We start from the raw sequence: 13,838 nt of genomic DNA, 5'->3' as shown, positions 1-13,838 counted from the left end.
CAAATAAAACCAGAATACACCCCTCACCTGCCAGGCCCCGCCCCTTAGTGGCGTGCTACATAGTACTGGGCATGGCCACCACTCACTCTTCCTCGGAAAAAATCATTTCTAAAGAAAAGTTTCCCCAAGGGAACTCAGGGCACGCTAAGAGCGGGACGCTTAGCCAGTACTCATATAACTAGGTTATATACATAACCTGTCGTTATATTTCGTACTTGCATCGCGTCCCGCTCTTAAGCCATACCGAGATATGGGGTAGAGCAGACGCGAGGCCCGACAGATGCACCCCCTGAGGAACCGTAAGCCCACATCAAGGGGGAAGGGGAGTCCCGTCACCCCATCCTTCCTAATGAAGAGGGGGCGCAGTCAACTCCACCCGAGTGCGAACAAGAGGGAACTAGAACCCCTTGAACACACAGCACAGGCGGAACCACGTGTGACACAACACACTGTGGCCCATACCCACACACCCCTGCTACCCCACCAAAGGACGGGAAGCAGGCGAGGCCACAGACCTCAGTACCCCCTGGGAGACAGAACGAAGGGACCCGGGGAGGACCATGAAGCTGCAGCACAGATGTCCTCCACCGAGGCCCCACCCAGCAGAGCGGCAGAGGCTGCCACCCCACGAGTGGAGTGCGCCCTGACGCCCCCAGGGGGAGCCAGCCCGGCCAACGTGTAGCAAAGGGCAATGCCCTCGCACAACCAATGGGACAGGCGCTGTTTCGATAGTGCCTTACCAGCACGAGAACCACCGTAACAGACAAACTGATCGGTAGCCCTGAGGCCCTGAGTACGGCTGAGGTAAATCCCCAAAGCCCGGACCGGACATGACAGGTGAAGGCCCGCCTCCAACTCACTAGCGTGAGGAGGTGGATGAAACGCCTGAACCACAATATCCCTGGAGCGGAAGGAACTCCGGATATTTGTAGGCACGAAAGCAGGATTAGGCCGCAGAGTGGCACCGCAATCGGAACGAAAGACAGGCACTCTGGTCGTACCGAGAGAGCACAAAGCTCACCCACGCGTTTAGCGGAGGTGACGGCCAGCAAGAACGCGGTCTTTGAACGACAGCTGTTCCAACGGCGCTTGCTCAAGAGGCTCAAACGGGGCCAAGGACAACTGACCGAGGACCAATTGAAGATCCCAACTCGGAGCCAAAGAGCGTTTTACCGGCTTAACGCGTCGGGCGCCAAGCAGGAAACGCTTCACAAGAGGGTGGCTGAACAAAACATCACCCTCAAATCCCTCATGATAAGAGGATATAGCTGCTGCATATACCCTCACCGTCGAAGCCGACAGTCTATCAAGGAGAGACTGGAGGTAAACAAGGACAATATCCAGGGGGCAGGACATCGGTCCCTGCCCCCCCGCCTTACACCACTCTTGGAACATACGCCATCTGCCCGCGTAAAGCGCGACAGTGGAGGGAGCATGCGCATTCCGGATGGTATCAACCACAGAAGGGTCCATCCTCTCCAGACTTACCCTCTCACCAGCCAAACCATCAGACGTTGGCACAACACCGGGTGCTGAACAGCGACCCATGTGCTTGAGTGAGGGCCTTCGCCGACCAAGGAATAGGCCATGGCGGAGCTACCAGTAGCTGGATCAAGACCGGGAACCACACAGCTGCTCCCCGGTCCGGCGCAATCAGGATCAAGGACCTGCGCTCCTCAAGGTACCCGCCCCAACAACTGACCTAACAGATGTATGGGGAAAGAATCCCAGGCGGCATGGCATCGGTCCCAGACCTGCCTGGCTATGTCCGGACGTAATCTCCACCCGTCAGGATGAGGACCGCCCGCGACATTACACCTGTACCCACATTCACCCTGCCGGGGATGTGGGGAGCCCTCAGGCCGCGCAGATGGAGGACGCCCATAGCCAGCCGCCCGCCGCCCGGTGCAGACGGGGGGAGCGTACTCCTCCCTGTCTGTCGATATACGACACTGACGTCGTATCGAGCGTGTCGCAACACGCTCTGAGAGGGATGCCCATAGCACTCCACCCGTTGACTGGGAAGAGGAGTACTCCACTTCCAGTCTACAGCAACCCCAGGCTGGTAGGAACCCTGCCTGGCATGAGACCTGACGATCCACCTTGACCGCCAAGGACCAGAACGTCGGCAGGGCAGAATACACTTCGTAACCCCTGACAACGCAGAGGCCCCAGTGCGGCCTCCACGCACTTGGTGAAGATGCGGGGAGCCAGAGAAAAGCCGAACGGCAGCCCCTGGTACCCATACGCTAACCCTGTAAGGAAGCGTAGGTAAGCCCTAGGACGGAAGATCGGGAATGCGAACACGCATCCTACAGGTCTATGGAGGAGAACCAGACCCCCACCTGACAGTGTTCAACAGGTAGGAGACGATCCAAAAAATACCGAACCTTCCCATGGTCCAACATGGGTCTGACACCCCCCCCCCCTCCCGATTTCTCAGGCACCAGAGAACACCGTGAGGAAAACGCCACGACGATGGCTTGCTTCGTCCACAGAGATCAGATCTCGTCGACCAGAGCTGTCACTGCTGGTGACCCTGACAATAGGGTCTGTACCAAACCCGAAAACGGGTGGGGTTGTGTTTTAAATACAAGTCCCCGCCTCAGCGTTCTCTCCATCCACCTCGACATATGGTACTGCCGTAGCCATATGTGATGACACTCCCAACGCACCCGCCGCCATGTGGCGCAGGTCCGCAAGGAACTGTAGATAGGCGGCCCGGTCCCACCCGCTGTGCGTAGCCAACCCTGGACCCGTGCGAGCAGAGCGTTCCATGGAGTCGGGTCGGAACCTGACACTACCCACGAGGCAATCGCACCCAAAGGGGGACGCCGACAGAAAGGGCCGGTTTGATACGGGGGAAGCTGACATCAATCTAGGTGACAAAACCCCCCCACTGAACACCCCTCCAGAACATGCTGAGGAGTTGTTCTGCAGCCGGACATGCAAGGCGTGAGGACCCCATGGGTTCCTACACACCGTAGCCCTGCAGTGATATTACTACCACCTAAATCACGCGCACCTCTTCTTTTCAGACCACTGCCGATCTCGCAGGAGTGGGAGGCACCAACATGATACCTGGCCTGGCGAAGGCGAGGCCGGGGAAGCCCGCACTGTGTGCCTCAAAAGGTTTCGAGCCCCCCTGCTGACAACACCTATAGTTGACAGACATAACACCAGGCTCAACCAACACAGCTTATGGTGTGGGAGCCGCTTGACAGCACAACATTCTCACGGACAGACCCAGGCTCAGCCATCAACTGGGTGTTAGCCCCTGTCCCCATGAGAAGCGAAAAGTGGGGCCGCCCGCGCTTCAACGAAGGCACGCGGCCCGCAGCCAAAGGAAACAATCAGAGCCCCCTTTTTCCGCTGGTGTTGGGGGAGGGAGTGATCGGAGAGCGGGCTGCTCGCGGCAGGACGGCGACGGCTTGTATATTCCAAGCCGAGCCCATCCAACATGGCCGATCCCTCGGCCGCCAAGGCTGTCGGCCTTATGGACACCTGTCGATTCAACGCCCAGGATACCTCTGGCGGGGGAAAACATGGCCACCTGTCGAGGGCCTCGTCATTCATTACTGAAGAACATTACTTGTACTTGAGATGCTGGACTAGTTAACAACATACTGAAAAACATTACTTGTACTTGAGATGCTGTTCCAACGGCGCTTGCTCAAGAGGCTCAAACGGGGCCAAGGACAACTGACCGAGGACCAATTGAAGATCCCAACTCGGAGCCAAAGAGCGTTTTACCGGCTTAACGCGTCGGGCGCCAAGCAGGAAACGCTTCACAAGAGGGTGGCTGAACAAAACATCACCCTCAAATCCCTCATGATAAGAGGATATAGCTGCTGCATATACCCTCACCGTCGAAGCCGACAGTCTATCAAGGAGAGACTGGAGGTAAACAAGGACAATATCCAGGGGGCAGGACATCGGTCCCTGCCCCCCCGCCTTACACCACTCTTGGAACATACGCCATCTGCCCGCGTAAAGCGCGACAGTGGAGGGAGCATGCGCATTCCGGATGGTATCAACCACAGAAGGGTCCATCCTCTCCAGACTTACCCTCTCACCAGCCAAACCATCAGACGTTGGCACAACACCGGGTGCTGAACAGCGACCCATGTGCTTGAGTGAGGGCCTTCGCCGACCAAGGAATAGGCCATGGCGGAGCTACCAGTAGCTGGATCAAGACCGGGAACCACACAGCTGCTCCCCGGTCCGGCGCAATCAGGATCAAGGACCTGCGCTCCTCAAGGTACCCGCCCCAACAACTGACCTAACAGATGTATGGGGAAAGAATCCCAGGCGGCATGGCATCGGTCCCAGACCTGCCTGGCTATGTCCGGACGTAATCTCCACCCGTCAGGATGAGGACCGCCCGCGACATTACACCTGTACCCACATTCACCCTGCCGGGGATGTGGGGAGCCCTCAGGCCGCGCAGATGGAGGACGCCCATAGCCAGCCGCCCGCTGCCCGGTGCAGACGGGGGGAGCGTACTCCTCCCTGTCTGTCGATATACGACACTGACGTCGTATCGAGCGTGTCGCAACACGCTCTGAGAGGGATGCCCATAGCACTCCACCCGTTGACTGGGAAGAGGAGTACTCCACTTCCAGTCTACAGCAACCCCAGGCTGGTAGGAACCCTGCCTGGCATGAGACCTGACGATCCACCTTGACCGCCAAGGACCAGAACGTCGGCAGGGCAAAATACACTTCGTAACCCCTGACAACGCAGAGGCCCCAGTGCGGCCTCCACGCACTTGGTGAAGATGCGGGGAGCCAGAGAAAAGCCGAACGGCAGCCCCTGGTACCCATACGCTAACCCTGTAAGGAAGCGTAGGTAAGCCCTAGGACGGAAGATCGGGAATGCGAACACGCATCCTACAGGTCTATGGAGGAGAACCAGACCCCCACCTGACAGTGTTCAACAGGTAGGAGACGATCCAAAAAATACCGAACCTTCCCATGGTCCAACATGGGTCTGACACCCCCCCCCCCTCCCGATTTCTCAGGCACCAGAGAACACCGTGAGGAAAACGCCACGACGATGGCTTGCTTCGTCCACAGAGATCAGATCTCGTCGACCAGAGCTGTCACTGCTGGTGACCCTGACAATAGGGTCTGTACCAAACCCGAAAACGGGTGGGGTTGTGTTTTAAATACAAGTCCCCGCCTCAGCGTTCTCTCCATCCACCTCGACATATGGTACTGCCGTAGCCATATGTGATGACACTCCCAACGCACCCGCCGCCATGTGGCGCAGGTCCGCAAGGAACTGTAGATAGGCGGCCCGGTCCCACCCGCTGTGCGTAGCCAACCCTGGACCCGTGCGAGCAGAGCGTTCCATGGAGTCGGGTCGGAACCTGACACTACCCACGAGGCAATCGCACCCAAAGGGGGACGCCGACAGAAAGGGCCGGTTTGATACGGGGGAAGCTGACATCAATCTAGGTGACAAAACCCCCCCACTGAACACCCCTCCAGAACATGCTGAGGAGTTGTTCTGCAGCCGGACATGCAAGGCGTGAGGACCCCATGGGTTCCTACACACCGTAGCCCTGCAGTGATATTACTACCACCTAAATCACGCGCACCTCTTCTTTTCAGACCACTGCCGATCTCGCAGGAGTGGGAGGCACCAACATGATACCTGGCCTGGCGAAGGCGAGGCCGGGGAAGCCCGCACTGTGTGCCTCAAAAGGTTTCGAGCCCCCCTGCTGACAACACCTATAGTTGACAGACATAACACCAGGCTCAACCAACACAGCTTATGGTGTGGGAGCCGCTTGACAGCACAACATTCTCACGGACAGACCCAGGCTCAGCCATCAACTGGGTGTTAGCCCCTGTCCCCATGAGAAGCGAAAAGTGGGGCCGCCCGCGCTTCAACGAAGGCACGCGGCCCGCAGCCAAAGGAAACAATCAGAGCCCCCTTTTTCCGCTGGTGTTGGGGGAGGGAGTGATCGGAGAGCGGGCTGCTTGCGGCAGGACGGCGACGGCTTGTATATTCCAAGCCGAGCCCATCCAACATGGCCGATCCCTCGGCCGCCAAGGCTGTCGGCCTTATGGACACCTGTCGATTCAACGCCCAGGATACCTCTGGCGGGGGAAAACATGGCCACCTGTCGAGGGCCTCGTCATTCATTACTGAAGAACATTACTTGTACTTGAGATGCTGGACTAGTTAACAACATACTGAAAAACATTACTTGTACTTGAGATGCTGGACTAGTTAACAACACTGAAGAACATTACTTGTACTTGAGATGCTGGACTAGTTAACAACACACTGAAGTGTCTTACTTGTACTTGAGATGCTGGACTAGTTAACAACACACTGAAGTGTCTTACTTGTACTTGAGATGCTGGACTAGTTAACAACACACTGAAGTGTCTTACTTGTACTTGAGATGCTGGACTAGTTAACAACATACTGAAGAACATTACTTGTACTTGAGATGCTGGACTAGTTAACAACACACTGAAGAACATTACTTGTACTTGAGATGCTGGACTAGTTAACAACACACTGAAGTGTCTTACTTGTACTTGAGATGTTGGACTAGTTAACAACATACTGAAGAACATTACTTGTACTTGAGATGCTGGACTAGTTAACAACATACTGAAGAACATTACTTGTACTTGAGTTGCTGGACTAGTTAACAACATACTGAAGAACATTACTTGTACTTGAGATGCTGGACTAGTTAACAACACACTGAAGAACATTACTTGAGATGCTGGACTAGTTAACAACATACTGAAGAACATTACTTGTACTTGAGATGCTGGACTAGTTAACAACATACTGAAGAACATTACTTGTACTTGAGATGCTGGACTAGTTAACAACATACTGAAGAACATTACTTGTACTTGAGATGCTGGACTAGTTAACAACATACTTGTTAACGGCGGCCGGCTCCTTTGGTTGCGGGGGATTTGAGATGCAAACTTTTTGCGTCAGCTCGCTCCCGTCGCAAGATGGTGGCTTGCAGACGCGAACGGCCTGGTTTTGGTGAGTTACTGGAGCCGGATGAGGATGCGTCTGTCTCTACATGGCTGATGGAAACAGAGGACTACATGATAGAGGCAAACGGGTTCTTGTTTGAAGGCCCGGTGGAGACATGTCTCCCGCCCCGTCCAGGTAACACTGGAGGGGGGTGAGATGTCTCCTTGGGGTTCCTCATCCGCGGATGTTGGGTTAGAACCTCCGACTCGGCGGCGGGATGCCCTGCTATCAGCCACATCAGAATGTGGCTCCTTGACCAGTAGTCTGCTGCATGTGAGGGACGCGGGCTCGGAGGAGGAAAGTATGCAAGGGGAACTGCATGCTTTGTTCCCCGAGCTCATGGCGGCGGCGGCAGTCGCAAACGGCGTGCCACTGCCTGTTCCTGTCCCTGACGATCTCATAGGTCATCTATGGCAACGTCGCCCGGTGAGAGGGGTGGACATTGTCTACCCATTTTCCCCCTCAATGGCGGCCTACGTCCGTCAGGGCCAGGTGGTCTCCCACATCATGGGCCTTACTCCCGCCTACGTGCAAGTCACGCGGGTGGCGGGTTTGGTAGACGGCATGAAGGAGGGCGTGACACGGCTTGATAGGCCGATGGCGGCGCTCCTTTGTCCTGAGGTGGTGTGGGAGCCGTTACGGAAGCCGGTTCCCCAAGGGAAATTGGCGAGGCGGTTGGCATTTTGAAGCGACCAGTCATTTATCACCGGAACACAATCTCTAGCTGCCACTTCTAACATCGCGCAGCTGGCGAGATTCATGTCCGGGATATTGACGGGCGGCACGGAGCTGACTGATTTACAGCATGATCAGCTCGCCCAGTCGGCAGGAGCCATCCTGCATCTGATTCAGCCGCAGGCTATAGCCGCTGGGAAAGTGCGCGCCCTGGCCACTCTGATCCAGCGCCACCTTTGGCTGGAGCAGGCGCGTGTGCCGGAGAAGAAGAGGACTTCCCTTCTGACGGCACCCCTCTCCGAGGCTGGACTATTCGGGTCGGCACTGCAGCTGATGACCTCAACCTGCAGGGAGATGCAGGAGGAGCGCTCCGTGCTCCAGCCTCATTTCCCCCTGCCCGATGTTGCCGGTGGAGTCAGACGGCCGCTGCGTCGTCGAGGTTCCTCCGCCGTGGCCGCCGCTGCTACCACCGCCACTGCTGGACCTTCGGCAAAGAAGGCCAGGAGGAGAGAGGGCGCCTCCGCCACTGCAGCCGGCCCATCTACGCCCGGAGGTGACGGTAGGGATCGTCGAGACCAGCCGCCGATCGTTTACCGTCCCTCCGGGGCTCCACGGGGTGGGAAGCCCCGAGCGGCTCGTGGCAGGCGTCGCTAACTTCATTGACTTTTTCCCTCTGTGGTCCCCCCCTGTTCCCTTCCCGGCCCCTCTATGATTTTTGTTCGAAAATAAAGAGTCCCTCCTAAAGGGGGACTGTATTTTTTGTGTGTTTATTCACCAAACATATGATGGGGATGCAACATGTGAATCTTTCACTAGTATGGGTTTGATAGGAGGGCTAGACGTTACTTTCATGTTAAAGCTTAAGCAAGGCCTGCAGCCTACACTCGGTTGAAAAAGGGTTTTTTCTGCCTCGGCCTGAATCTTCACATAAAGGTAGAGGTTAGTTGTGTGCTCTGTTGCTTAAACAGTGATATTGAGCTGCAACAATATTGTGTTGGTTTGCAGTAATGCTCGTATGAAAACGTATCACGGCTCAGCCGCTCTCTCTCTCTATCAGATTCTTCTGTGTCTTGCAACATAGATACGGGTGTCGGGTTCACACATACACAACTTGGCCTTGCTATAAACCCTGTTCACAGATGTGTCTGTGGCTAGCGGGCATTGAATTAGCTTGCGCTATCCATTGGCATTGCTACTGAAGGTATCATATGGCTGTTGTTGTTGTCATATGCGAGGGTTGGGCTTGCGAGGGGGTACCGGATAAACCCCTCCTTCCCTCTTCTGATTGGTCAGGGGGCTCTGGGACTCTCTTTTCATTCGGTCAGGGTCAAGCTGTTAGGCAGCTTGGCACGGGGGGGGGGAAGGGTTTCCCAGACTCCGCACCTATCACAGGCGATTGAGTCTTGGGTTTCCCCCCGTCATAGCAAACGTCACTAGGCACGTTTCTATTGGACGACGGCTTCCGTGAGTTTAGACCCGTATGTAGGGTCTGTTGTTGTCGGGGCAGAGCGTAGGAACTTACTGTTCTACTACGCTCGATATACGTGTAACTTGAGTCGGTTGGTCACATGACTCAATGTTACCGTGACTTTAAAATCTATGGCTCACGTGGGAAGTCTCGCTGAGGAGTTCCATCTCTCCTCTGTAGTGAGGTTGGCGGGATGTAAAAATGTAAAAAGATTTTACCCTCGGCTGCGTCACGTGGGATTCATGTCAGTCTGTGTTTCTTTCTTTTTTAATAAAAAAGAGTGGAGAATATGAAGCACGACAACCTTCTTGTCGTTCTCCCAGGCGCCTTGAAGGATCAATGTGGGGTCTGGTTAGACTGTCCATTGATATGTTTTGGGTCCCGACGCATACATAGTGCTGGCTCGGGATGTTACTGGGTCTCGACGGATTCTTGTTCATATCTGGGGGATGTTAACGGAATAGATCAGAACATAAGTAGAGGGGTCTCACGCCCTTGGGGTGGGCCACTGAGCGCGGTATATATAGGACCACTGTGGTGGCGCCCTCTTTTCATGTTTTAGATCAACACGCATTCCTGCCCCCTCTCCTGGAGTGGGCATGTCGGCGTGGTTAGGGCACAGGACTGGTTCTAGTCACGCTGGTCCAGGTCAGTTAACCCGTTGTCCGCCGGGGATGCAGATCTGCTGTTCTGGTACCCTGAGGGACTTGTGCTTTTTTCAGGGGGAAAAATGCCGGGTCGGCCCGGGTGTCACAGGGTTAGGCGTTATGGAGACCCTTTGTTGGGTACACTTTGTACCTGGCACTATTATAAGGGGCTGGTTCTCCTTTCTTTCACTCCTCTCTCACGCATGGCGAAGAGGGGGCTGTTGGGGTGGTCTTCTGGACCTCCTCTGGTAACCCTGTGTGCTTCCCGAGCCGCCGGGCCCGGTCCGAAGTAATGTTTAGTTGAAACCGTAGGCCTGGGATAACCCTTTTTTCTTGAGGGGTTATAGGAACAACCACCGTATGTGGTACCAAGAGGGTGGTTGATTCCCTGGTGTGTTGGAGCAGAGTCAACTCCCGGGTTACCCGGTTGAGTGTGCCCCTGCACGTTCATGACGTCTGCCAATCGTGTCAGTCTTCTCTGCCTCGACCCCTCTGGGTGGTTTTTTTTTTATGGAGGCTTTGTCATGGTGCGCAACAGTGCCAGCATACGCCCCTTCCGCCGGGGGGGCTGTTTTCAGTTGACCCCTTTGGCGCCTGTCTCGTCCGCAGTGCTCCAGGCTCGGGTCTACAGCCTGCTGCCTGGTTTCCCCGGTGCACTGCCTGCTTCCGTTGGTTAACCTTTTGAGTGCTTTACGGCCATGCTGACTGCCTGTGTTGCAGGGTCAGTGTGCCAGGCGGTGTACTATTGGGGGGAAAGGGCCGCTCTTGGAGGGGCCCTATCCGAATACGCTGGCGATGTGGGGGGCGGTGTCACTAAGTGACCGCCTGGTGGGGTCTTGATGCCTGGCGTCATTGACCTCTCCGTGCCCCCTTTTTCCAGGGGACCCAGTCCCTTCAGTGGGTCTGGGTCTTCCTTTGCGCTCCGCTGCTACGGCCTTGCCACAGGGTTGAGTTTGCTCTTGACCCCATGATTTTGGGGGCAGTAACAAGGGTTGTTCCTTCCGTTCGTTCCCTGGTGGCATGCGGGTTGTGCGCGTGCGTAGTTGTGGGGTCAAGCCACGGTCTGCTCACCCTGTGCGTTGAGTAGCTTGAGTTCCTCTTCGCACGGTCGGATCCGTCTCCCTCCCGTCCTCCAATAGGGAGGGTATCCCTCCATTAGGGAGGGTCGGGGGGCTCGGTCCTCCCCGGTCTGATGGTTGTGGGGGGCCTCAGCGGGGTACATTTGTCGAGCTTCTGGCTTCCGCTCAGCTCCTCTTGTGCAGACTGACGCTGAGCGGAGCCATAATGAAATAGAACGTAAGGTTATGTATATAACCAAGTTCTATGAATTATGGTGACGCTCAGCATCAGGACACCACTGCGGCCCTTGATCTCACCTTGTGGTGAAAGTTTGGGAAGGAGGCGAGTAGGTGACCACACACCTGCTTATGAAGGTAAGCGGATAGGGGTGTGGCCAGACGAATGTTGGGATGTAAAGGTACATTGTGGAATTTTTTATTCAGTGCTCGTGCACGAAGTGAAGTGCGTGCAGACTGACGCTGAGCGTCACCATAATTCATAGAACTTGGTTATATACATAACCTTACGTTATATACTCGTACTGGCATCGCGTCCCGCTCTTAAGCCATACCGAGATATACCTCATCTCATGTACCTAGTGTACTCCATCAACGAATAAAAATCAATACACCCATCACCTGCCAGGCCCCGCCCTAGTGGCGTACTATATAGTACTAGGCGTGGTCACCACTCACTCTTCCTCTATTTTCGTTTCCATCATAGCGGATGCATGACACCCTATGCAACTAGTTGATATGAAAAGTTTAAAGAAATTGCGTAATATTGAATGCTTACCGGAGGTTTGCTTACCCCTGGAATCTTCGGGGCATGTTCCAACGACACGTCGGGTCTATTCTGATGTTTCCTCATCTTGTGGCAGCAGATCGAGGGACAGCGTGCGAGGTTTGGCTATCGAGCCGGCTCGCACACAGGTCTGTGTCATCAGGCATTGATGCTAGTGTTAGTAATGCTGGTTGTTTTGTTACACAACCGAGTTGTGTGTCGGCGCCAGGGGCGGGATGGTTTGGTGAATGTTCCCCTGAAGTGGACGGTTTCCAAGCGATCCTGGAGCGTGCTGCTAACACTAATGCTAACGCTAATGCTAACGCTAATGCTAACGCTAATGCTGAAATGCTGGGTCACTGTTCTACTGTTCCCCGCTGTGGGATGTCACTAGGCATGACAATGCTGGCGTTTGTGATGTGCTCGAGTTGTCCCGAGAGACAACCGAGTTGTGTATTGGCGCAAGCGGCGGGATATCTGGGTAAACGTTGTTGTTTTCCCCGTTATCCTGGAGCGCGCGGCTAACGCTATGCTATATTGGGCTACTGTTTCTGTTCTGTCGCCCTGCTACGGGAATGTCTGTCTATACTACACAGTCTTCCCTCCTCAATCGGTGTCTACTGGGGGAGTATTGCGGGGGGGGCTTTGTTTACCTTTCATGGGTAAATGGGCTGAGGTCTAGGGCTGGTGTGCTATTGTGAATATTATGAATGAATGCGGGACTGGTTCTCTCTGGTCCGCATCCCCTTAACGTTGTGTGCATGGGCTTGCCCATTCTACAGTATATTCGTGGTGTTAGTTCATTTATTCATTAACCCCTTCATGGTGCACACCACAGTGGAGGTGGCTGGTTGCAACCATCACTGGTGCTCCGTGTTAGCATCAGTCCTTTGCTTTTGACATGTTGAAACAGTGCCCCGCCCGGCCGACGCCATGAGGTGGGTCGGCCCGGCGAGTGGCTGGTGGGCTGCTAAAGCCTGTACCGCCACTGTATGGAATTGGCAGCGATTAGTAACTGTGTTCGAATTGCTGTTTTTTCTATCAAAAAATGGTGTCTGGTGGCGGGGCCTTGAGGGCCAGCCGACGTCGACACATCGCGCGAGGTTGTTGACGTTATTAGCTTTGACCTAGCCGCAAGCTATAACCGCTCAGGGCTCCCCTCTCCGCAGAGGATCTTGGTCTTCCGCTGGAGCGCGGGCGGTATTTGTCCTAGGCCCCACACCGCCTCACACCGCGCAGCCAGAAGAAGAGAGAGCACAGCCTCGTCAGCGGTGAGTCTGGAGAGGATGGATCCTTCTGTGGTTGGTACCATCCGGAACGCGCATGCTCCCTCCACTATCGCGGGTTATGCGGGTAGGTGGCGTATTTTCCAAGAGTGGTGTAAGGCCACCCTCTTGTGAAGCGTTTCCTGCTTGGCGTTTGACACCTTAAGCTGGTGAAACGCTCTTTGGCTCCGAGCTGGAATCTTCAATTGGTCCTCGGTCGGTTGTCCTTGGCCCCGTTTGAGCCTCTTGAGCAAGCGCTGTTGGAACGGCTGTCGTTCAAGACTGCGTTCTTGCTGGCCATCACCTCCGCTAAACGCGTGGGTGTGCTTTGTGCTCTCTCGGTACGGCCAGAGTGCCTGTCTTTCGTTCCGATAGCGGTGCCACTCTGCGGCCTAATCCAGCCTTCGTGCCTAAAAATATCCGGAGTGCTTCCGCTCCAGGGATATTATGGTTCAGGCGTTTCATCCGCCTCCTCACGCTAGTGAGTTGGAGGCGGGCCTTCACCTGTCATGTCCGGTCCGGGCTTGGGGGTTTACCTCAGCCGTACTCAGGGCCTCAGGGCTACCGATCAGTTTGTCTGTTACGGTGGCTCTCGTGCTGGTAAGGCACTGTCGAAACAGCGCCTGTCCCATTGGTTGTGCGAGGGCATTGCCCTTTGCTTCACGTTGGCCGGGTTGGCTCCCCCTGGGGGCGTCAGGGCGCACTCCACTCGTGGGGTGGCGGCCTCTGCCGCTCTCCTGGGTGGGGCCTTGGTGGAGGACATCTGTGCTGTGGCTTCATGGTCCTCACCGGGTCCCTTCGTAAGGTTTTACCTCATGGACATGACCGAGGGTTCTGTCTCCCAGGCGGTTCTGAGGTCTGTGGCCTCTCCTGCTTCCCGTCCTTTGGCAGGGTAGCAGGCGTGTGTGGGTGTGG

At 55.5% G+C, this 13,838-nt stretch overlaps 1 protein-coding gene across 1 annotated transcript in view; it reads right to left on the bottom strand.

Moving 5' to 3' along the window:
* LOC311239311 (retinal-specific phospholipid-transporting ATPase ABCA4-like) overlaps positions 1-13,838 on the bottom strand; it is a gene marked incomplete at its 5' end in the record, with an annotated part of 134,775 nt that overhangs the window by 5,054 nt on the left and 115,883 nt on the right.

The sequence above is a fragment of the Notolepis coatsorum genome (assembly GCF_963971535.1).
Source record: "Notolepis coatsorum genome assembly, chromosome: 13".
Taxonomy (NCBI): domain Eukaryota; kingdom Metazoa; phylum Chordata; class Actinopteri; order Aulopiformes; family Paralepididae; genus Notolepis; species Notolepis coatsorum.
This window is presented reverse-complemented; position numbering and strand designations above follow the sequence as displayed.